Here is a 22,361-nt window from a genome sequence, read left to right as displayed (position 1 = left end):
GGAGGATGAGAAATAACCAGCCAGCATATCATTCACTAATGGTCTAAAAATGCTGTCAGAACACCAACCAAAACAACAGCACCCACCAAATACAAAACATTGTTCACTAGCTTTCAGGGATAGGGAAAAATGAAAATATATGAGCTGTTTCTTTCCTAACTGACTAGAGACATACAGTTTCAGATGTGTGTTCACATTGCCTTTAAGTGGATGACTGACTGCATATACAGTAAGCCCAAGGAAGTCAAACCCACAGCTATGAAGGGGTTGTCAGATAACAGGAGGAAGGGATTAGGGTGGGGAGACAAAACAGGTAATAAAGAGGAGAGGGTATAGGATTCATCAGATGACTACTGTCTCCCAGTCTTCAAGTAATTCCACCATATCTAGGATGCTAACAGCACCTGCCACTGTCTCACCTGGATGACCTAAGGAAAATAAAACAACAGGAGACAATCCAGTAGCCTGGAGTCAAGAGACATTTTTGAATCATAGGGAAAAAAAAAAAGAAAAAAGAAAAAAGAAAGAAAGAAAGAAAGAAAGAAAGAAAGAAAGAAAGAAAGAAAGGAAGGAAGGAAGGAAGGAAGGAAGGAAGAAGGCACAGCACAGAGGGGGAAAAAAGTTAAGAAGCCTAGTTGTCATGCAACTCTACCCATTTTAAGAAAAGTATTCCCTAGGGCTGGAGAGATGACTCAGGAGTTAAGAGTGTGTACTGCTCTTGCAGAGCACCAGAGAATGATCCCCAGCAACCACATTGGATGGCTCACAACCACCTGTAATCCAGGGCCAGAGATTCCAACATCCCTTTCTGGCCTCTATGGGTGCCTGCACTCAAGTAAGCACGCTACATGTGTGCACACGCACTCATGCACGCAAGCATGCACAAATAAATAAATAAAAATTGTCTTTTTTAAAGTATTCCTCACACAGATAAAAATGTTCTCTTTTTTAAAGTATTCCTTCAAACACTGTAAAGACACATCCCCCTTTGTTGCTCACTACTGCAGATGCTAGGGTAGTTCAGATGATAGAATGTTTGTCGGCATTCATGAAGCCCTGGGTTTTATCCCTAGTACCATAAGCATATCCTGTCTCAAAACAACAACATACCATGGAAAAACATAAGTTTATTCAGGACAAAACAAAATAATGAATCAGAAACCTGGCTGAGAACCCAATATACTTTGTAAACAGGGGCCCAAGGAGAGCAAGAACAAAGAGACAAGGTGATCTTACTGAGGTGGGAACTTGGCTTCTTTACTGATCCTTAAGCCTCCAGTTCTCATTTCTCTTTTCTATAAGAGGTAAAGAGGATCTCAGAATTCAAAGTCCAAGTCTTTCAACTTTAATGAACCTACAGTTTCTCTTCATATACTTGTTTGTTGCACAAGAATCAGATGGAATCCAGAAACCTATCTACAGACAAAAATTGTATGCCGGTGTGGTGGCACACACCTTTAATCCCAACAGTGCAGGTAGATTAAAAAGGCAGGTGGGAGGCCAGGCATGGTGATGCACATCTTTAATCCCAGCACTCGGGAGGCCCATGCAGGGGCATTTCTGTGAGTTCAAGACCAACCTGGTCTACAAAGCCAATTCCAGGACAGCCAGAGCTGTTACACAGAGAAACCCTGTTTGGAACAACAACAAACCAAACAAGAAGGAAGGAAGGAAGGAAGGAAGGAAGGAAGGAGGGAGGGAGGGAGGGAGGGAGGGAGGGAGGGAGGGAGGGAGGGAGGGAGGGAGGGAAGGAAGGAAGGAAGGAAGGAAGGAAGGAAGGAAGGAAGGAGAGAGAGAGAAAAAGAAAGATAGGCGGGGGCTGAAGAGATGGCTCAGAGATTTAAGTGCTTTGGTTGCTCTTCCAGAGGTTCCTAACCTCAATTCCCAGCAACCACATAATGGCTCACAACCATCTATAACAGAATCTGATTCCCACTGTTGATGTTCATGAAAATAGAGCACTCATATACATAAAATAAATAAATAAATCTTTAAAAAAATAGACAAGTGAATCTCTGAGAATTCTAGGCCAGCCTAATTTACATAGTGAGTTCCCGACAGCTAGAAATAAATACTTTGTCTCAAAAAAAAAAAATCAAATTAAAAATAATTTGACTCCTCATTGGGCCTCTTGAAACTCTAGAATTTGGAAATAGAATTTGTATTAACAATAGGACCTACTTCAAATCCCAACATTTTAGTCAATGAACTCTACCAGGTAAGTTATAGATAGCTATAGTCATAAATATTTATACACACACATCTAAAGAACTTTCCAGGACTCACTTTGGCTTGGTTCCAGATACAGGAACCAAGAGATGGCTAACTGAAGTACCCCATTTTGTCTTCCCTCTGTTTCTCTAGAAAGAAACTGTCTTGACACTCTGATAAAACAACAAGGTGACCTGTAAGTGTGCAGTTTCAAGAGCTTTTTATAATGATCTAGAAACAAGAAGAGCAAAACCTGCTGTTGATAATGAAGGCTAGTTCCAATTAGGACAAGGGTGAAAGGAGAGAGAAGCCATTACATTATTCCAGTAAGGTGGCTGGTTTGATGTAAATGCTCAGATTAAATCCCATAGAGGAAATGACACTCTCAGCAGCACCATCTGCTCCTTCTGGTGTCTAGCCTGAACTCAGCTGTAGCCAGTCCACCTGTCTGAGGGCAGTGAAAGCTGCTCTAAAGAGCTCAGTTCCTCAGATTTGTACATTCTCTCATAGCCATCTTCCCCTATCTTGAGGTTTTTCTCCCCAGCAGGTACACAGAACTGCAGGACAATTTTTACAAGGAAAGGAAAAACTTCTGAGAACTACAGATCACATTTAATAATGAAAAGCCCCAAGAAATGAAAACACACATCCACACAAAAACTTACACAAAAATGTTTTTAGTTGACTGTGGTGTCACATGGCTATAATCCCAGCACTTGGGAGGTTGAAGCAGGACCACCTCAAAGCCAGACTAGAATACATGACTGTATTTAAAACAAACAAAACAAAAACAAAGAAACAAACAATGTTCTTGGCAACATTGTTCAAAACCCAAAAGGAAAGCAATGCAAATATCTATCAGCTGATAAGTAAGGTATAAAGGAAATAAATAAACTGGGACTGAAGCCAGCAAATGCTCCAAAAGCAATAAATCTTAACAATAGTAAATGGGGCTGGAGAGACAGCTCAGCAGTTAAGAACATCAGTTGTTCTTCCAGAGGACTCTAGTTCTATTCCCATCACCCACAAGGTAGCCCACAATTGATTGTAACTCCAGCCCCAGGAGATATAACACCATCTTCTGGCCTCTGGGAGTACTGTATGAACACAGTACACAGGCAAAAACACCCACACACATTAAAAAGAAAAAAAAAAGTAACTGGAAGTGAAAGAAGCCAGTTACTAAAGACTACATATACATATCACAATTACAATACCACGAAATGTCTGAGTAGGTAAGCATACAAACAAAGTAGGTGAGAATAGTCTAAAATTGGATTGGTGTGATCTTATTCAACCCCGCAAATATACTAAAAACAGCTGCATTGTTTATGCAAATATCTATCAATTAATGTATAGACTGGGTATGGTGGCATACACCTTTAATCCCAGCACTCAGGAAGCAGAGGCAGATAGAGCTCTGTGAATTCAAGGCCAGCCTGGTCTATATACTGATTTCCAGGACAGCCTGAGCTACATAGTGGGCCCTTGTCTCAAAAAATAAGAAAAAATTTAAAAATGGTACATCTATACAAAGAAATATTATTCAGTAATAAACAGAATAAAGCACAGATACATGCTCAAACCTCAAAAGCATGCTAAGTAAAAGAAACCACATAGGTGAATTTTTATGATATACAAATTATAAGCCAACAAAACTATTTCTTTAAAAAGGCATTATTGACAAAGTAAAATGCTAAATGCCAAAAAAAATCTCCCTGAGTAAACTTATATATATATATGTGTGTGTGTGTGTGTGTGTGTGTGTGTGTGTGTGTGTGTGTATATACATATATATATATATATTACCATATGAAGCCATTTGATCTATTAAGGATGAGTCATAGGAAAATGCTTATGGAATAATGCTGGGAAAAAAAAAACAAAATTCAAAACAAGATGTTTAGGGTATACCAGAAAAGACGGAAGAAACAGAATATACAGAATACACAGAAAAGATAAGTTAGGTTACACAATATTTATTTATTTATTTATTTATTTATTTATTGAATGTATATGGGTACACTGTAACTGAACGCATGGTTGTGAGCCTTCATGTGGTTGTTGGGGATTGAATTTTTAGGACCTCTGCTTACTCTGGTTGCCCTACTTGCTCCAGACGCACCAGAAGAGGGCATCAGATCTCATTATGGGTGGTTGTGAACCACCATGTGGTTGCTGGAATTTGAACTCAGGACCTTCAGAAAAGCAGTCAGTGCTCTTACCCACTGAGCCATCTCACCAGCCCCACAATAATTATTTTATTTTGACTTGTATATTCTAATCTGTCTGCAATCTTCTCTCACTTTAATGGCAATTAAAGAAAAAATACCCCTCAATCTTCCCTCAAGCAGTCTGCAGAGACAATTACAATTTAAGATGAAAATAAGCAACCCACTTTCTTGGTTCCCTTTTTCAGAATTCCATCCACTAAGTTCTCAGAGATCTTCAGAGAGCAGCCCAGAGAAGAACTGGACTAACGGAATGCCCAGAAGGCACTCTCATTCATAGCCTAATCAAAAGTCAAAACCTAGCTCAGCCAAAGAGAACTTCAGCAAAGTCTAGAGGAAACTCTGCCAGGCAGTGGTGGTGCACGCCTTTAATCCCAGCACTTGGGAGGCAGAGGCAGGCGAATTTCTGAGTTTGAGGCCAGCCTGGTCTACAGCAGAGTGAGTTCCAGGACAGCCAGGGCTACACAGAGGAAAACCTGTCTCGAAAAACAAAAACAAAAAAAAAGATAACTCCACTCTAATCTTAAACTTCTGTGGATACACAGGCATGTCACTGCTGGTGGTAATTTGGATTTGGGCAGATGAGATACATGTCCCTCCTGGAGAAAAGTTGGTAGGAAAAGGAAGTTTGGAAGAGTCCCTATTCAAATCTCTTCTCTTGAGGTTTTGCTCCTACTCTCCAACTAGAGGAAAAAAGAATCCTCAACTATTTTCTTTTCAACATAAAAGAGCCAAGTAATAAAGAACTGTCCGTCTGCACAAGCACTGACTCTGCTGCTGTCATGAAGAATCCCAGGCTAATTTCCCAAGTCACAAAAAGTAAAAACAAAACACTTGTACCAACTGCTACTCTGGAGGGGGTGTATCAGGGCACACAGCTACCAGGTAATTTTAGAGCTCTCTCAACACTGGTCACATTAACAAGCAAGTGTATCTGTTTCTGCTTGAGAATGCTTCACTAAGATCCTGTTTTGGAAGTACTTCATGAATTTTTGGCAAGGGAGACACATCATAGATAACACAAGAGTCTGAAACCCCACTCAGTTCTCACTGCAACTGCTGTACTCCCTGCTACTCTTAAACCCAGTACCTTCACAGACTCAACTGTCCCTCCACCTTGGGAGTAGCAGCTAGCCTTTCAGAGCAACAGCAACCCAGCTCAACACTACTTCCAGATCTATCAGATTCTGGAGACCTCTAGACTCAGCTGAGAACCAGAAGACAAAAGAGCAAAGGTTTCCAGCTGGTTTCCAGCTCCCACCCCCAAGATTAAAGGGGGCAGACAAGCACAGATACGAGGCTGGAAGATGACAGGTGCCTGCCAGACTCCTTTCTCACATAAAAGACTTTTTACAGGGTAACACTCCAGAGCATACATCAACCAAAGAAACAATTTCTACTTACTTGAATCTTAGCCATGATGTAGAAAATAGATTTTCATATCCAAGGTCTGCCACCTCAAGTTTTGCCTGACTGCTTCCTGGGTCTCAAGATCCTAATCTGCATTCTTCCTTCCCATCAGCAAGCTACCGCCTCCCACATAAACCACAGTATTTGTCACTGCTTTAACTTTTTTAAGCATCCTACAATGTGCTCATATACCTATGAGCATGAATTTTCTAAAAACCATTCAACTAGGTGAAGACTCAATGTTATTACATATGTAGATATTCTGGCTTTGATTGGCTTTTTGTTTGTTTTGGAAACAAGGACTCACTAAGTAGCACAAGCAAACCTTGAATTTAAGGTCCTCCTTCCTCTTCACTCCATGGTTTGAACCTGTCCTAAAAGTCCAGGTATTAGAAAATCCTCAAATTCATGTATTCATATTCTATTTGGAGGTAGGACTAGAAGGTGGATGGATACATTAGCAGTTGCCAAGATTTTACCATGTGATACCCTGTGCCATGTTATGATGTAAGACACTGGTGCCAAGCTCTTCAACTTGCTGTGAGCCAAATAAGCTTCCCTTCTTTTTTTTTTTTTTCGAGACAGGTTTTCCTCTGTGTAGCCTTGGCTGTCCTGGAACTCAATCTGCTGTAGACCAGGCTGGCCTCGAACTCAGAAATCTGCCTGCCTCTGCCTCCCAAGTGCTGGGATTAAAGGCATGCGCCACCGCCCAGCTAAGCTTCCCTTCTTAATGATTTACCACATCTCAGGTTTTTTTGTTACAATAACAGAAAATGGACTGAGACTGAGAGTGATCTCGGCATAGATAGAATCTTCAAAGAAACCAAAAGAATTTCTTGTCACATATTTTGTTTCAATGTTTGCCCTTAACCCAAATATCATAATCTTCACATTCAACTCTGCAACACAGCAATTCTTGCTTTTAAAGTGTGTGTGTGTGTTTCCTTTATCACTTTTTTCCTCCATTCTCCTACTACTTGAGAGAATGTTCCCAGCAGGAATCCCATGAGTTCAAGGCAGATAGAGGAAGGAAAATGAATTTTGTTCATCAGCTCCAACTAGATCACATGCCAATCCAAGAGCTCAGTAAAATGTTTTATGTGTGGCAGACAGTGGGCTATCTGGACCACCACTTCCTCTCATGAACTATCACTTGGTAAAGGGGAAAGCAAGGTAAAACACAAGCAAGCACCCACCGTGTTCTTTGGCTTTCCTTCACTGCCAGCAGAGGTTCTACTTTATTCTCCCAAATCACCTGGTTGGTACTGAAATGAGGAAAATCATGTTCCCCGGTGAATCTTTAACTTTTCTCTTGGTTTTTACACAAGGTCTCACTTTTTAGTACTGGCTGTCCTAGAACTCACTATGTTCAAACTGGCCTTGAACTCTGCCTCTGCCTCCCAATGCTGGAATAAAGGCATCTGCCACCATGCCCAGTCTCAACAAATATTTTAAGATTTTAATGATTATGCACAGGTGTCTGTGTGCATTCAGCCCAGAAAAGGGCATCAAGTACCCTAAAACTGTGAAGTTATGAATGGCTGTGAACTGGCTGGGTGCTAAAAAACAAATTCCAGTCCTCGGAATTTGGACATTGAACAGCAAGCACTCAATCACTAAGCCATCTCCACAGCTCCCTAACTGAAATTTTAAGATACTTTATTGTTTCTCTAAGCCTACAGAGGATACCAGTAGTGAGCAGGTGTCAAGAGAGCTAAAAATACAGAAAAAAAGCACAGGAGAAATATGAGAGTAAAGGATGTTTTGGTGGTCAAGGGTGTCTTTTGGTTGTTGGGGGTTTTTTGGTTTCTTTGTTTTTGGTTTTTTTGTCATCTGATTTTGGCACAGGGTTTCACTGTATGTGTACCCAGGCTGGCTGGAAGTCATGACCCTACCTCAGGTCTCCCCAATACTGATTACAGACATGCACAACCAAAAGCAAGTTTTAATGTGAGAAATGGACAAACATAATGTGTGTAAAATAATGCTTACTAGTAATAATAAACTTGTAAAAAGTCTTACTTTTAGAAGCCAAGTGAATTAGTACCTTTGGAGGGCACGTGTTCTCGTGTGTGTGTGTGTGTGTGTGTGTGTGTGTGTGTGTGTGTGTGTAGGAAGCAGTGAAGCAGGAACCGAGGCCCCAGACACAGTAGAGGAGGAAATCCCCTGTCAGAAGATGCATCATTACATAAGTGCTCCAGTTCAATCGCCACACCATGGAGACCGGGCAGGAAACCACAGAGTGCTGAGGTCTTGCCACCTACCAGGCTGCAGGACCTTTTTACCTGGCTTTCTCTTTTCAGTGAGCTTGAATGCTGGCTCTGGAGAAGCTGGACTCAACAAGTCAAACTGACACCTGGTGGGCTTGCTCTCAGGACTGCATACCCTGAGCCTTTTCTATAGCAGAAGGTGAGGATTTTTTTCCTCTCTCATTCCTACTACAATATCCAGAGTCCCTCTGTAGACAGGAATCCCATCTACAGGGTCAGTCTCGAACTGATAACTGTTCTTCCTTTTAAACTTAATGGGTACAAAGTTCCTTAAGCAGCAAACAGTGAGCCAGGCATGGTGGCTCACACCTTTAATCTCAGCACTCGGGAGGCAGAGGTAGGCGGATTTCTGAGTTTGAGGCCAGCCTGGTCTACAAAGTGAGTTCCAGGACAGCCAGGGCTATACAGAGAAACCCTGTTTCGAAAAAACAAAAAACAAACAAAAAGCAGCAAACAGTAATGAAAACTAACACCATAAATCAAAATAAACTAAATTAAAAGTTGAGCACCATGAAAATCTGTCTGGTTTCAGTTTTAATCATCCCAGTATCTATAAAACCAGGTAACGACTGGCATATGCTGTGTATGATATGAAATTTAAAAAAAAAAGTGAACTAGTATTGTGCAACCTACCATTACTGGGCTTCCAGGAGCAAGTTAGGGATGCTTATCATCAGAGAAAGAGCCTCAAACAGTGGTGTTTTGAGAAGAATCTAGACACTCCAGAACTTACATTTGTGGCTTACATTATTTAACATGTGTAACTTTCATCTCAACTGAAAAAATAAGGATAATATCGGCCCTACCTCAAATATTATTACATGAGATCAAAAGTGAAACTTGGGCCAGTGTGATAGCTCAGAGTGGAGAAGCACCAGACGTGATCACCAGAGTTCAATTGCTGGGAGGTAGAAAACTGGCTCCTGCAGTTTGTTCTTTGACCTCCACACCAGCACAAGTTCACACACTCAAACTCACACACGCTAAATGAATTTAGCTTGGGACACAATAAACCCTCAACAAGTTTTCCACAGTATCACCACCTTATGAAGTGATTCCTTTATTGAAATACAGGAATCCACTCCCACCCCCAACTCAAGACAGTTCTCATTTCTACTTGAATGTGCATCTAATGAAAAATGCAAAGCTCAGAAAACTAAGAAGTCAAAGCCAAGGGCATGTCTCTACTAGTCTCCACTAGATGGTGACAGCCTGGGTGTAGAATTCCCAGAGCACAAAAGTGTGTGTGTGTGTGTGTGTGTGTGTGTGTGTGTGTGTGTATGTGTGATTTTATTATTATTATTATTAACCAAAGGGATTCTAACACCAAAAACCGATTGACCAGTGAAAAGTGGAAAGTCACTGCGGATCTTGCAGATCTAGAAAGGACTAAATACCCATGGCTTAACTGAAAAGGATAATGTCCCCGCACCTCTCTTCGAACCCCAACCAACAAGAGCAACAAAGGGCAGCACACTACCTTGTCACCAAAGAAGTGTGTGGCAACAACATTGGGCCTCTGCTGAACTAATGTAAAGTTCCCAATGAACTTAATGCCTCTTTGGGATCCCCGGCCTTGCTGCCCTCCCAATTCCGTTACAGGTAAGTTTTTCCACCATGGTGGCTGTCCCGGGAGGGACCATCAGTCTCACAAGTAAGAAAGTCTATATGTAGTTACAGTAAAACCGAAACAAAACAGGAAATGGGTTCGGCAAGTTTCAGCCCACATAATAAGAAAAGTTTTTGCGACTGAAGAGGCGACCAGGCGCTGGGGCTCCAGAACGCTCCCGCGCACAGGCGAGCGGCTGCAAGGTTTCCTCAGGAAACCCACCTCGGCCAAGCCGGTCCCGCCGTGCGGAACCGCGGCTTCGCTGGACTGGAGGGCCTCCGCCTTGCAGCGCGCTCCACCGAGCCCGATCTGCTCTCCGCTCTCGGGCACCGGCACAACCACGCCGCCGCCCTCGGAGCGGCCCGACCCGGCTACTCCCGCGCGGCTCGCAGTGCTGACACCGGCCGGCGCGGTAGCAGGCGGCCGCGCAGAAGGCCCGCGTCCCTGAGGAAGTGCTTGCCCGCCAGTGCCCTGACAACCGGCCCCGCGCGCCGCTGACACAAAGCCGGCCCCTCCAGCCCGGGCGGCGGTGACAACTCACCCGGGAGCGGCGCCGAGACCTCCGGGAAAGGGGGCGCTAGCAGCTCCCGCGTCGCCGAACCCGCTCCGCCGCTGAGCGCGCCCGCCTGCCTGCACTCCCTGTCGGGTCCCCCGCGACGCCTCGCGTGCCCTGGTCTGGCTCACGCGGCCGGGCGCTGACGAAGGAGGAGGACGAGGACGAGGACGCGAGCGGTGGCCGGCTCCTGAGGATGGAACGCGGCGGCGGTGGCGACGGCTGCGCCAGCGTCACTGGCCCAGCTGTACGACGCGGGCGGGGGAGGCCCCGCAGAGGGGGCAGGGCAGGGACGAGGCCTGGGCGGGGTCAGGCACGCACGCAACAAGCGCAGGCGTCGCGCCGCTGCGACCGCCCCGAGGAGTCACGCGCACGCGCCTCTGACCTTGTCTGACACGCCCCTGGCGGCGGGGGGAGGGAACCTTAAAGAGACAGTCACTCGAACTGCTCTGGCTGTAATACTCTAGTTAAGCCACCTTCCTAGAGGGCCCTCCGGTTCTTTTACTGTTATTGTTTGGTTATTATTTGGATGTTTTAATTACTGTCATTTGCAAGGAAGTATACTGTTGTTTAAGAGCCTCTTCTACACACGTCGCCCATTTAGGTCTTGAATCGCTTGCCTGACCTATCTTCAAAGCAGGTTATTATCTCCCTATTAAGCTGTACTCTAGGTTAGGGTGTGTAACTTAACTATCTCAAAAGTGTCCCGAGGGGGTTAGGTGGGGGTGGAAATGTAGATCAGGCCATTCTGATTCTATAACGCTGGGGTGGGCTTCAGGAATCTTTTTAATGGGTGTCCCTGAGTGCTATTTCTGCGCACTCAAAAACACCTGGCAGATCTTAAATGGAGGAAACTGACATTCCAGCGAGGCCTGGGGAACCTAGAGCTGCAGGCTTGGCCCCTAGCTTTTTGCTCTGCTTCTGAGCCTCCTTGAATTGCTTTCAAGCGCGTCTTAGGTGAGCAAATTGAGCACTGGTCAGCTGCATCCATTTAACAGTGACTCTCACTACAGAGGGGTGGCCATATGACAGTAGGAACTATCTCTTTGTGCCTAGGTACTTGGTACTAGGTACTTGGCCTGTCTTAGAGGTGCTCAATAAATGTTGAAGCACTCCTTGAAAATCAGTGACTCATAAATTAAGAAGGCCTGTTAGCCTTTTCTTTTTTTTTTCTTTCTTTCTTTTTATTTCTATTTATTTATTTATTTATTTATTTATTTATTTATTTCGAGACAGGGTTTCTCTGTGTAGCCTTGGTTGTCCTGGAACTCACTCTGTAGACCAGGCTGACCTCGAACTCAGAGATCCGACTGCCTCTGCCTCCCAAGTGCTGGGATTAAAGGTGTGCCCCACCATGCCCAGCCTTTTCTTTTATCTGTGCAAGTGCCCTACCTAGGATCTACTGGAGTTTTTTGTTTCTTCTTCTTCTTCTTTTTCTTCTTCTTCTTCTTCTTCTTCTTCTTCTTCTTCTTCTTCTTCGTTCTCCTCCTCCTCCTCTTCTTCTTCTTCCTCTTCCTCTTCTTTCTTCTTCTTCTTCTCAGTTCTCCTCCTCCTCCTCTTCTTCTTCCTCTTCCTCCTCTTCTTTCTTCTTCTTCTTCTTCTTCTTCTTCTTCTTCTTCTCAGTTCTCCTCCTCCTCCTCCTCTTCTTCTTCTTCCTCTTCCTCCTCTTCTTTCTTCTTCTTCTTCTTCTTCTTCTTCTTCTCAGTTCTCCTCCTCCTCCTCCTCTTCTTCTTCTTCCTCTTCCTCCTCTTCTTTCTTCTTCTTCTTCTTTTTCTTCTTCTTCTTCTTCTTCTTCTTCTTCTTCTTCTCAGTTCTCCTCTTCCTCCTCCTCCTCCTCTTCTTCCTCTTCCTCCTCTTCTTTCTTCTTCTTCTTCTTCTTCTTCTTCTTCTTCTTCTTCTTCTTCTTCTTCTTCTTCTCAGTTCCCCTCTTCCTCCTCCTCCTCCTCCTCCTCCTCTTCTTCTTTTTCTTCTTCTTCTTCTTCTTCCTTTTCTGCCAGATACCCTTTGAACAAAGTTACACCTCAGGGCCTTTCACCTAGAAAGCTTCCAATAAAGGTGCTGTGAATTACTGCCACAACAACACACCCATCCCTTAGAGCAGTGGTTCTCTCAGCCTTAATGCTGTGATCCCCTTAATACAGTTCCTCATGTTATGACAAAACTCCCAACCATAAAACTATTTTTTGTTGCTACTTCATAACTATAATTGTGGTAGTATTATGAATCGTAATGTAAACATCTGTATTTTTTGATGTCTTAGGTGCCCCCTGTGAAAGAAAGGGTCCGGTTCAACCCCTTTCAGGGTCCCAAATCACAGGCAGAGGACCACTTTAGAAAGCTCCCCCCTCTCCCTGTGGGCCTAGGAGAAACCCCTGATGTATTCCCTTCTTTTTCCTTTCTTCCTCTGAAAAATAGACACCTGGCATCCTGCCTACTTACCCAGTCTGAGGGAGCTGCACCTGCCCAGACCATTAAGGGGGTTGAAAAACATCAGCCTGGCAGGATCTGGACAGCCTGTAATTCCGGCATTAGGGAAAGAGGTTGAGGCAGGAGGATTCCAAATACAAGGCTAGCTTCAGCTACAAAGCAAGATCCTGTCTCAGCAAAAGAAAAGATGAGAAATACTGCAGGACCGTAGCATAGCTTACTAAAACTTGTGGTCCTGGCAGGAAGACCCAAGAGACAAGAGAAAAGAAACAGGGAAAGGGTAAAGAAGAGCCCGAGCCCCACCAAACAGAAGGATGGGTGAAAAAAAAGAAAGCAAAGGAAGAAAGTGGGTATACAGACAGATCATGTCTTCTGAAAGGACAGCTGAGTCTCCAGCCGTGCGTGGCAGTTTGGCCACTAACAGGGAACTTCATGGAACACTTGCCGCATCTCACGATGTCAACCCATATCATTACTCACCACCTACCAGAGTTCAGCAACTGGGAACAAAGTCCTCCAGCCCGGACTGTGTCCGGGGCTCTCCAGCAGTCTGGCAGGAATCCAATCACATCACCCCGCTGAAAAACCGACACCTAAGCCTCCCCACCCTGCTGGCACATCTCTAACAAGCTACCACCTGCCACACCTCTGAGACCTCACCATCTGCTCCCCTACCTGGAGTGTCCTTTCCCATCCACCCTTCCTCACTGGCTGTGCCTCTCGCGTCCCTCTGGAAGGCTCTGCTTTATCTTTACGTCCTCACTTTTTTCCCTTTGCTTTTATATTGCCAGGATGGGGATCAGGTCTAGCCCTCTTCTCTCTGGCCAGTACGGGCTCTCCAACCTTTTCCTTCCCTCTTACCCCTCCTAGCATACTTCCAATACTCCCTATAGATCTTATATCCTGCCTTGCTCTGCTCTCCTGCCAAATGAGGATGGTTCTCCCTGGCTTAGAGTAAGTGCTTGTTGTGGTTTGGTTTGGGTTTGGGTTTTTGTGGATATCCCAAGATGGAGGTTAAGAATGATCTTATGTCCCCACCCGCTCACACAAGCAACCCCGGTTAAATGAAATAGGACCCCCAAGATAGTCATGAAAGTAGGAGAGAGACTTGATGATAAGAAGAAAGGGTTTGGTGGCTGGGGATAAGAGGATGATGGAGCTGGGAAACATGATCAAAGTATAATATATATATATATATATATATGTATGTATATATATACATACATATATATATATAATTGCAAAGGAATAATTAAGAATAATTTGGGTTTACAAGAGTCGTAAATGCATGAGAAACATTTATTTTAAAAAGAGCCTTTTTATTTTTTTATAGCTCTAGGAAATCAAACCTAGGCTTTTCGGGGGGGGGGGGTTGTTGTTGTTGTTGTTTTCTTTCTCCCCCTAAGATAGAGTTTCTCTGTGTAGCCTGGCTGTCCTGGAACTCACTCTGTAGACCAGGGTGGCCTTGAACACACACACACACATATCTGTCTGACCTGTCTGTCTCCACCCCTCCCCCCAGAGTCTGCTCCACTACTGCCTGACTCCAAACCCAGGTCTTTCTGCATGCTGGCAAGCAATTCACCTCTGAGCCATATCCTTGGTCTCCTGCATTGGTTTTGGTTTTGGTTTGAAGCAGAGTCTATGTAGTCCAGGCTAGCCTTGAACTGAAAATCTTCACAACTACTTCCTGAGAGATAGGACTAATATGTTATCCTATCCTGTCAGTTTTACAGATCGTCCAGGAAAGGTACTGGCTATCAAGCCTGATGACCTGAGTTTGGTCTTCTGGACACATATGGAGGAAGAAGAAAACACTTTCTCAAAATTTTCTCTGACTTCCACCTGTGTATGGTGGTAGAGATACACACACACACACACACACACACACACACACACTAAATAAACAGATATATAAATATCCATTTTAAAATCTTAAAATATATTTTAATGTAGCAACTTTATTTTGCTAGACAACTCATCAGCCCATTCACAACTTAAATGTCCATTTAACATATACAATTAGATCTTCTTAAAATATATTTACAGTATAGTATAACCACTACCAACAGTCAATTTTAGAGCATTTTTTTGGACCCCCCAAAAGACACTTCGGTAAGGATGGAAGCCAGGGCTCATAAGCATGCTAAGACATGCTGACTACCTCTGAGCTACACCCGTGGTCTCCAAAGCAAATTGTAATCCTCCACTATCTAGGCAACCTATTATCTCTGCCAGAGAGGCTGGGCTAACCCCAGAGAGAGGTGGAAAAGTCAACCATTGCTGTTGTCAGTGGTGAAGGGGATTCCTGTCAGGTGGTACTCCCAGCCCTGTAGTTAGGGCACTCTTGAGCAAAGCAGGTGAATTGTTCAGTTCCTCAGAAAAAAGCCCAGAGGCCAGGTATTTCTTTCTTTCCTGAGAACCCAGCCATGAGTGTGTGGGCCTTAACACCTTGCAGGCAGCCACAGCGAAGCTTAGCTCTTTGGGAGAGGGGGAAGTGGGGCTCAGAATAAGTGTGTAGCATCATTGTTGCTATGGTTCTGACATCTAACAGCTGTAATGATAGCCACTATTTATAGGGCACCTACTATGTGCCAGGTACTTACTTGGTAGGAAGTTTATCCCTGTGACTTCTAATTCCGGTAACAATCTTCCAAGTCAATGTCATCAACATCACGGAGAGGTTTCAACCTAACAAAAACCACGTAGCAGGTATGTAGGTATGTTGCAAAACCAGAATTTGTTCTTGTTTCTCTGTTCCAAAGGTTGTTCTTTAAAAAAAAAAAAAAAAAAAAAAAAAAGCATGTAGCCTCTGGTACCCCTAGCAAAGGATGGTCCTTGTGTATCTGCTCATCTCCCTCAAAAGGCTTCTTTACACAGCAGCTCTCTATATCCATGCAGCATTCCCATAAAATGAAGAGTCATGACCTAGGAAGCTAAGGAAAGGGGCAGATAACTGGCTCATTTCATTCGCACAGGCCTTAGGTTCTGTTTCATGTTTCATCTCAAAATGCCTAGGGTAGCCTTCACAGTCCAAGAAAAGAAACCTACTCGAGGCCAAGGGAATCGGATGTATTCAGTAGCTAAAGAAAGCAGAAGTGCCTATGGGTGGGCCGTGTGGCTCCACCAGCCTGAGCTGAAGGACAAGATCCCAACCAAAGGAGGAAGCTTTGGGTATGGGGGTGGGAGTGCTAAGCTGGATGGGAACCTGTGAGAATCAGACATGGTATCGAATCTCTGCAGACACCAGTCAGATAGGGCTTTGAAGAGTTCACGGTTCAAGTCACAGACCCTAGAGCAATGCCCTGTGCATCCCTACCCTGCCCCTAGCCTTAGAATATGTGCACTGGTTGGGCATGGTGGCCCATACCTCTAATCCCAGCACCCAGGAGGAAGAGGCAGGTGGATCTTTTTTTAGTTTGAAGCCAGCCTGGTCTATACAGGAAGTTCCAGGACAGATGGGACTACAAAGAGAAACTCTGTCTCAATCAATCAATAACATTAAAATGTTAAAAAGAGAGAAAATGTGCACCTGAGTCTGCCTGGCCATTTGGTGTGGACCACGCCCACCCCTAATTTTTTGAGGCACTAAAACTCGTAACCACTTTTTTTTTATTTCCAACACAGATCTGGTAATCTAGGTAAAGGTGTTGGACCCATTTTTTCAAGCAAGAGAAAGTCAAGATAGAAAGCATCCATCATGGGGCTGGAGAGAGGGCTCAGTGGTTAAGAGCACCCACCGCTCTCCCAGAGGTCCTGAGTTCAATTCCCAGTGACCACATGGTAGCTCACAATCATCTGTAACTATCTGATGCCCTCTTCTGGTGTGCTGGTGTGTCTGATAACAGCTACAGTGTATTCATATATATATATATATATATATATATATATATATATATAGAGAGAGAGAGAGAGAGAGAGAGAGAGAGAGAGAGAGAGAGAGAAGGGAGGGAGGGAGGGAGGGAGGGAGGGAGGGAGGGAGGGAGGGAGGGAGGGAGGGAAGGAAGGGAGGAAGGAAGGTAGGAAGGAAGGAAGGAAGGAAGGAAGGAAGGAAGGAAGGAAGGAAGGAAGGAAGGAGGCATCCACCAGCCTGGGCTGCACAATGAGACCATGTAAGAGAGAGAGGAGAGAGCCAGGTAGGAAAGGGCAACAAGGATTCAAAGATGAGAGGCCATCTGCTATGTCCCCAGGTGGCCCAGGTGGGAGAAAAATGCCAGTTCCTGTCACAGGCACACACCCAGGCTGGCCAACCAGATTGCCCAGCCCAAGAGCTGGGCAGGAACTCTGGGAGATAGCCAGCCTGGAAGGAGGAGGGGACAGGGGGTAGCTGCTTGCCTGAGCTATAGCCATCCCACAGACCTCACCCACACTGCTCTCGGTCTTATGACACAACTGTCCTGGGTGACTCTTCCTCCTCCAGGTTTCCTGATGGTTCATTTTCCTGTGACTTAATGAAAAGAAGAGAGGGCTGTAGGATTGGTTCAGCAGGTTTTGAGGTGCCAGTGAATGAAGGAATGGAATAGTCTCCTCCTTCAGATTGTCAGGGTTGGGAGACTCTGACAGCTGCCTCGCAGAGGGATCGCATGCGCAGTGTCCTATGTGTGATCTCCCAAAGTGAAAAAATAAAAATATAAAAAAATCAAATTTCAAGTTTTTTTGTTAAACAAAATTAACTCTATACAGAAAGTTTAATAAAATGTGATGTTGGTGTGATACTCAAAATATCACTTTTTAATCACACTGTACTTTTTCTCTCTGCTTTATCTACCTTTGCTCTATCTGTGTGTTGGGAACGCTAATACAGTACTATTATGGCATCTCATGCCAAGCCCACATACAACAAGTGTCACACTGACAGCTTCAAATTAGGGTGGAAGTATTTACAGGGGAAACTGGCAAAACCTATTATTCAGCTCGGCATGCATTGTGAAACATCTCCATCTGAAACATCAAATATATACACCCAACAAGACAAGATATTCAATGGTTTCCAATACTTGTATCCACAGATGTGAATGAACAGAGATGGATGGCGGAGGAGGTGGACCCAGCACAGGTGGCCCAGGATTAGCCAAACTCACCAGCTATGCCAATAGAGTGAATGGGGTGGGGAGCAGGTGGATTACCCAAGGAGAAGTCAGCCAGACCTTCAACACCTTACATATAACTGGAAAGGCGGGTCCACAGACCGGGCAGGAGATGTTTGATGTTGGGTCTATTGGCCTCTGTCTCCCAATAAAGTTAGATCCTAAATTAACATGGAAGATGAGGAGACCTCTAGTGGTAATGAAAATACTGGCCACAGCCTACCAGCCTCCTGACAGAATTCTCAAACCCTCTCCTTAAACAGAGTATACCCATAGACTCCAGCACCCAGACCAGGACAGCAGGAACGATTCTTATGGCACAGACAAACAAACCATGAACACAAGCACTTCTTCAAACCAGAGGGCCTCAAGCACTACTCCAGAAGCTATAACTCTTAGGATAGCAAGAATCTAACGATGCCCTTACTATTGTGGGCTGAAGATTATAGCAGCATCTGCCTACAGTGCATTATTGCAAGAAATAAAGAAATGAATGCACGCATTCTCTAAGAGACATGTTCAAGAATGATTAAAGCACCATTGTTCATAATAGAAAAAACAAAACACAAAAGGACAACCCCAACGTCCACCAGTGGCGGGGTGAATCAATGGGTCGTAGCATGTCCAGCAGATAGAAACAAACAAGTTATGAATAAATCTCACAAATAGAATCAAAACTGAAAAGAGCCAGATATGAAAATGGATACACTGTGGGTTTTGTTGTAAATCAAAAAATCATAAACAAGACTAAGATAAAAGGAAAGGGTTTTCTTTGGGTACAGAATAGATTTGCAAATCTGTAACGTGGGTTCAGTTCAGAAGCCAGGTGAAGTTCCAGGTAAGATAAGCAGGTTTGCACAACATAAAAAGCATTCTTCAAGGGTGATAAGGAGGACTGAGATAAGTTCTGTGCTGGGAATCAGGGTGGTTAAGTCCTTCGGAATGTCCAGGTCAAGAGGCAGACCAGCTCACCCGGTGTCCACACAATACTGTCAGATTCCAGAAAAATTCTTCCCACCAATTCAGTTCCCAGCATGAGTCTTTATGACAGTTTATTTCTGCCATAAAAATCTCTTTAATTTAGATTGGGATTTTTTTTTTTTTTTTACTGTTCTGGAGTCATTGTGACTAAATGGTATTTATACCAAGTGTGGAGACAGGCAAAAAATCATTTATAGTGTTAGAATTTAGTATGATAGTTGCCTTCAGGGGATGTTTTGATTAGATTTCAGGAGGATGAGAATATTGATACATGATCTCACTATGTAGCTCAGGCTGGCTTAGAACTTTTTCCTCGGCTTCCCACACGCTGGCATTATATGTTGTGCCACCACTCCAGCCTTTTCTTTTCTTTTCTTTTTCTTTTCTTTTTCTTTTCTTTTTTTTTTTTTTTTTTTTTTTTTTTTACCCTTAGAATCAAGTTAAAGGCCATGAACATGCTAAGTGTGTGGCCTACCATTGAGCTACAATCTCAGCCCTGTCTTGCCTCTCCATCTGGGTGCTAATTACACAGGCATGCTCATTTTGGGGAAGTCCATAAAAATGCTCGTTTAAGATCAGTATGCTTAGTGGGGTGATGGTGGTTCACACCTTCAATCCCGGCACTCAGGAGGCAGAGGCAGGTAAATCTCTGAGTTTGATCTCAGCCTAAGCTACACAGTGTATTAGTTCCAAGACAGCCAGGGCTACACAGAGAAACCCTGTCCGAAGAAACAAAAAAAAAAAAAAAAAAAAAAAAGCAATCCCTTATACTTTTGAACCAAGTATTTTTGAATACTTATAATATCAGCAACTCAGGAGGCTGAGGCAGCAGGATTTTGCCAAGAGTTTGAGGCCAGCCCAAGCTACATATAAGCCCCTTCCTCAATCCCTCCAGCCCCCCCCCAAAGGTCACTGCTCTAACTAATAAATGAGAAGAGAAAGATAAAGCTGATTGAATTATGGCCATAGCAATCACTGATACAGGGTGGCTATGTGGTTTTGTGACATACATACTTTGGGCATTGTCACCACTGGCTTCCTTGACTTTTGAAATGGTGAGCTCTTTAGTCTGGTGCTTAAACATGCAACATGCTCTTTGGGTATTTCACATGTGTGAAACAAAACAGTGTTAAGTCATAGTTTGGACCAAGTGTCTTCACTGGTAAAAATCAAAATGGAGCCACTTGGGCTAAAGTCCCAAGTCATTAATCCAAGACTAAACTATTTGTTTAACATTTCAAGAAAACAAGATTAAAGGGTTAGCCAAATTTCACAAACAGGCCCGTTTCAGTCAGCATAACAATGTTCCCTCTGCCTCAAACTGTGCACATAGAAACAGGTATCCTCAAGGAACTCAACATTAAATAGTGATTTTTTAACTCCTCCATCTCCTGGTCTCTGACATGAAAGGATTTTTAAATGGTGGGTCTGCCTTTTGTTGTTCCTGCTTCCTTTAGGTGGTCCCTGTCTCTAAAACCAGCTTATTCTGCTGAACTCCACACAGCACTTACTCTATTTTATGGAATGAAGTGTACCCCAGTTGTAAAACTAAAAACACAGTCTGTTAAGATCTACAAGTGAAAATTTTGTGATTTTGTTGTTTGATACATGATGGCTATATTTATAATTAAACAGATTTTTTTTTTTTTTGCTTATGAAAAGGCTGGCTGCATATCTATAATTCCAGTATTTGGGTAGAGGCAGGTGGACTATGAAAAGGGTCAACTTGGGCTACATAACAATACCCTGTTTGATCACACTGTGAACCCCGAGAGTGTGTTATTTACTGGGGGGAAAAACTGTGTCTAGGTCTTAGCGTCATCTTCTTTGACTCCTGCGCCATGAGTGGCAGAAGAAGAGAATGCGCAGGCTGAAGCGCAAGAGAAGAAAGATGAGGCAGAGGTCCAAGTAAGCCAGTGGTGCACCCACGACGCCTGCAGGAGCAGAAGTGAGGGATGCTGAGGGCCGGGACAAGCTATCAGACTGTGTGCTGCCATCAGTAATGAGTTTCAGTAGACCTGGAACGTCACCTCGTCGCGATCGCCTGGAGAAATGACCGCCTTTCTTACAACCAAAACAGTCCCGCTGGCCCTCTGCCCTGGACCCCTGGCACTTTGGACTAGCTCTGTTCTCTTGTGGCCAAGTGTAGCTCGTGTACAATAAACCCTCTTGCGGTCAGCTGAAACAAACAAACAAACAAACAAACAAACAAACTGTGTCTAGCTGTGATGTGGCCCAGCCCTTAGTACACACCTTTAATCCCAAACAATGAAGGTAAAGTTAGTTGTTGAAGGGAGCACACATGTGTGAAAGTGATGTCTAATTGAGTAGCAGACAAAGTGATGAATCAGCAAAAGATTTGACAGACTAGGATGTGCCCAACTCTCACAAGGACAGGAAAGAGGTTATTTAAGAAAGAACAGAGGGAGAAAAGAGGAGGCAGTTTTACTAGGAGAGTTTTACAGAAACAGGTTGAAAAGCGAACAAGCTAGACACAGGTGAAGACAGAATGAGCCAGAGAATGAGAAGGAGCCAGACGATTAGAACAGATTGACAAAGTTAGTACAAGGCCAAGCAGAGCAATTCAGGAGAGGCAGGGAGAGAGAAGCCAAGAATGAATCAGTCAGCTTGGGGAGGAGTTTGAGCCAGAAGAGCTGAGTTGAATCAGCCAGCCAGAGTTCAGAAAGAATAAGAAAGAGTGAACTTATTCAGCAACAAATCTCAGAGGCTAAAAACGTTCTAGGCCCAGATGAGATTGCACGGAGCCTAGAAAGTTCTAGGACTAGGCCTAGAGCAAATGGAGGTTTATTCCCTCTGAGACGACAATTGCAAGAGGAGAGTGAAAGTCACTTTAACAATACCCTATCTTGGGCTGGTGAGATGGCTCAGTGGGTTAGAGCATCCGACTGCTCTTCCGAAGGTCCAGAGTTCAAATCCCAGCAACCACATGGTCGCTCACAACTATCCGTAATGAGATCTGACTCCCTCTTCTGGATTATCTGAGGACAGCTACAGTGTACTTACATATAATAAATAAATAAATCTTTAAAAAACAATACCCTGTCTCAATAAAATACAGTAAGAATGAAATGAGGGCATGCCTACAGGGATCCATGCAACACTGGCTATCCCTGTACAGTGCAGGGATAGCCTGTCTACTGCAGACTGACCCAGGCTCTCTCATCTGAAGTAGAGTTGGCTGCAGAATATACTGGGTATGGCTGAATGGAGACTAAATGATTTCATTTCATTAAAGCTAAAACCAGAGCCTGGCCGGCACACAGTACACAAAATATAAGTGCTTGATATTATTTGTTTTGCCCTGGACCCTACCTGCTAAAAACCACTATTATCCTCATCGACAACCTAAAACACTCCCCTTGGGTGTCCAAACAGCCTACTGTGGTATATCAGGTATAAATATACCAGGTGGCTAGAACAGCAAGGAGCAGCACCTTGCATACATAAAGAATATTGGGGTGTGCTGGTACCAGGCCTAGTGCTCAAGGCACTGAGTAAGACAACAGCTAAATACCAGGACAGATGTCAACATAGCCCAGCATAACAGATTGTGTCTCATGC

General features: G+C 44.0%; 1 protein-coding gene across 2 annotated transcripts in view; it reads right to left on the bottom strand.

Annotated features, from left to right (window-relative positions):
• Susd6 (sushi domain containing 6) overlaps window positions 1-10,556 on the bottom strand; it is a 90,302-nt gene extending 79,746 nt beyond the window's left edge. For both annotated transcript variants that reach the window (NM_001242419.1, NM_178682.4), the window contains exon 1: window positions 10,273-10,556. The gene's annotated coding sequence lies outside the window, so the exon portion shown is untranslated. The remainder of the gene's footprint in view (window positions 1-10,272) is intronic.
• Window positions 10,557-22,361: the final 11,805 nt, after the last annotated feature.

The sequence above is a fragment of the Mus musculus genome, chromosome 12 (genome assembly GCF_000001635.26).
Source record: "Mus musculus strain C57BL/6J chromosome 12, GRCm38.p6 C57BL/6J".
Taxonomy (NCBI): Eukaryota; Metazoa; Chordata; class Mammalia; order Rodentia; family Muridae; genus Mus; species Mus musculus.
This window is presented reverse-complemented; position numbering and strand designations above follow the sequence as displayed.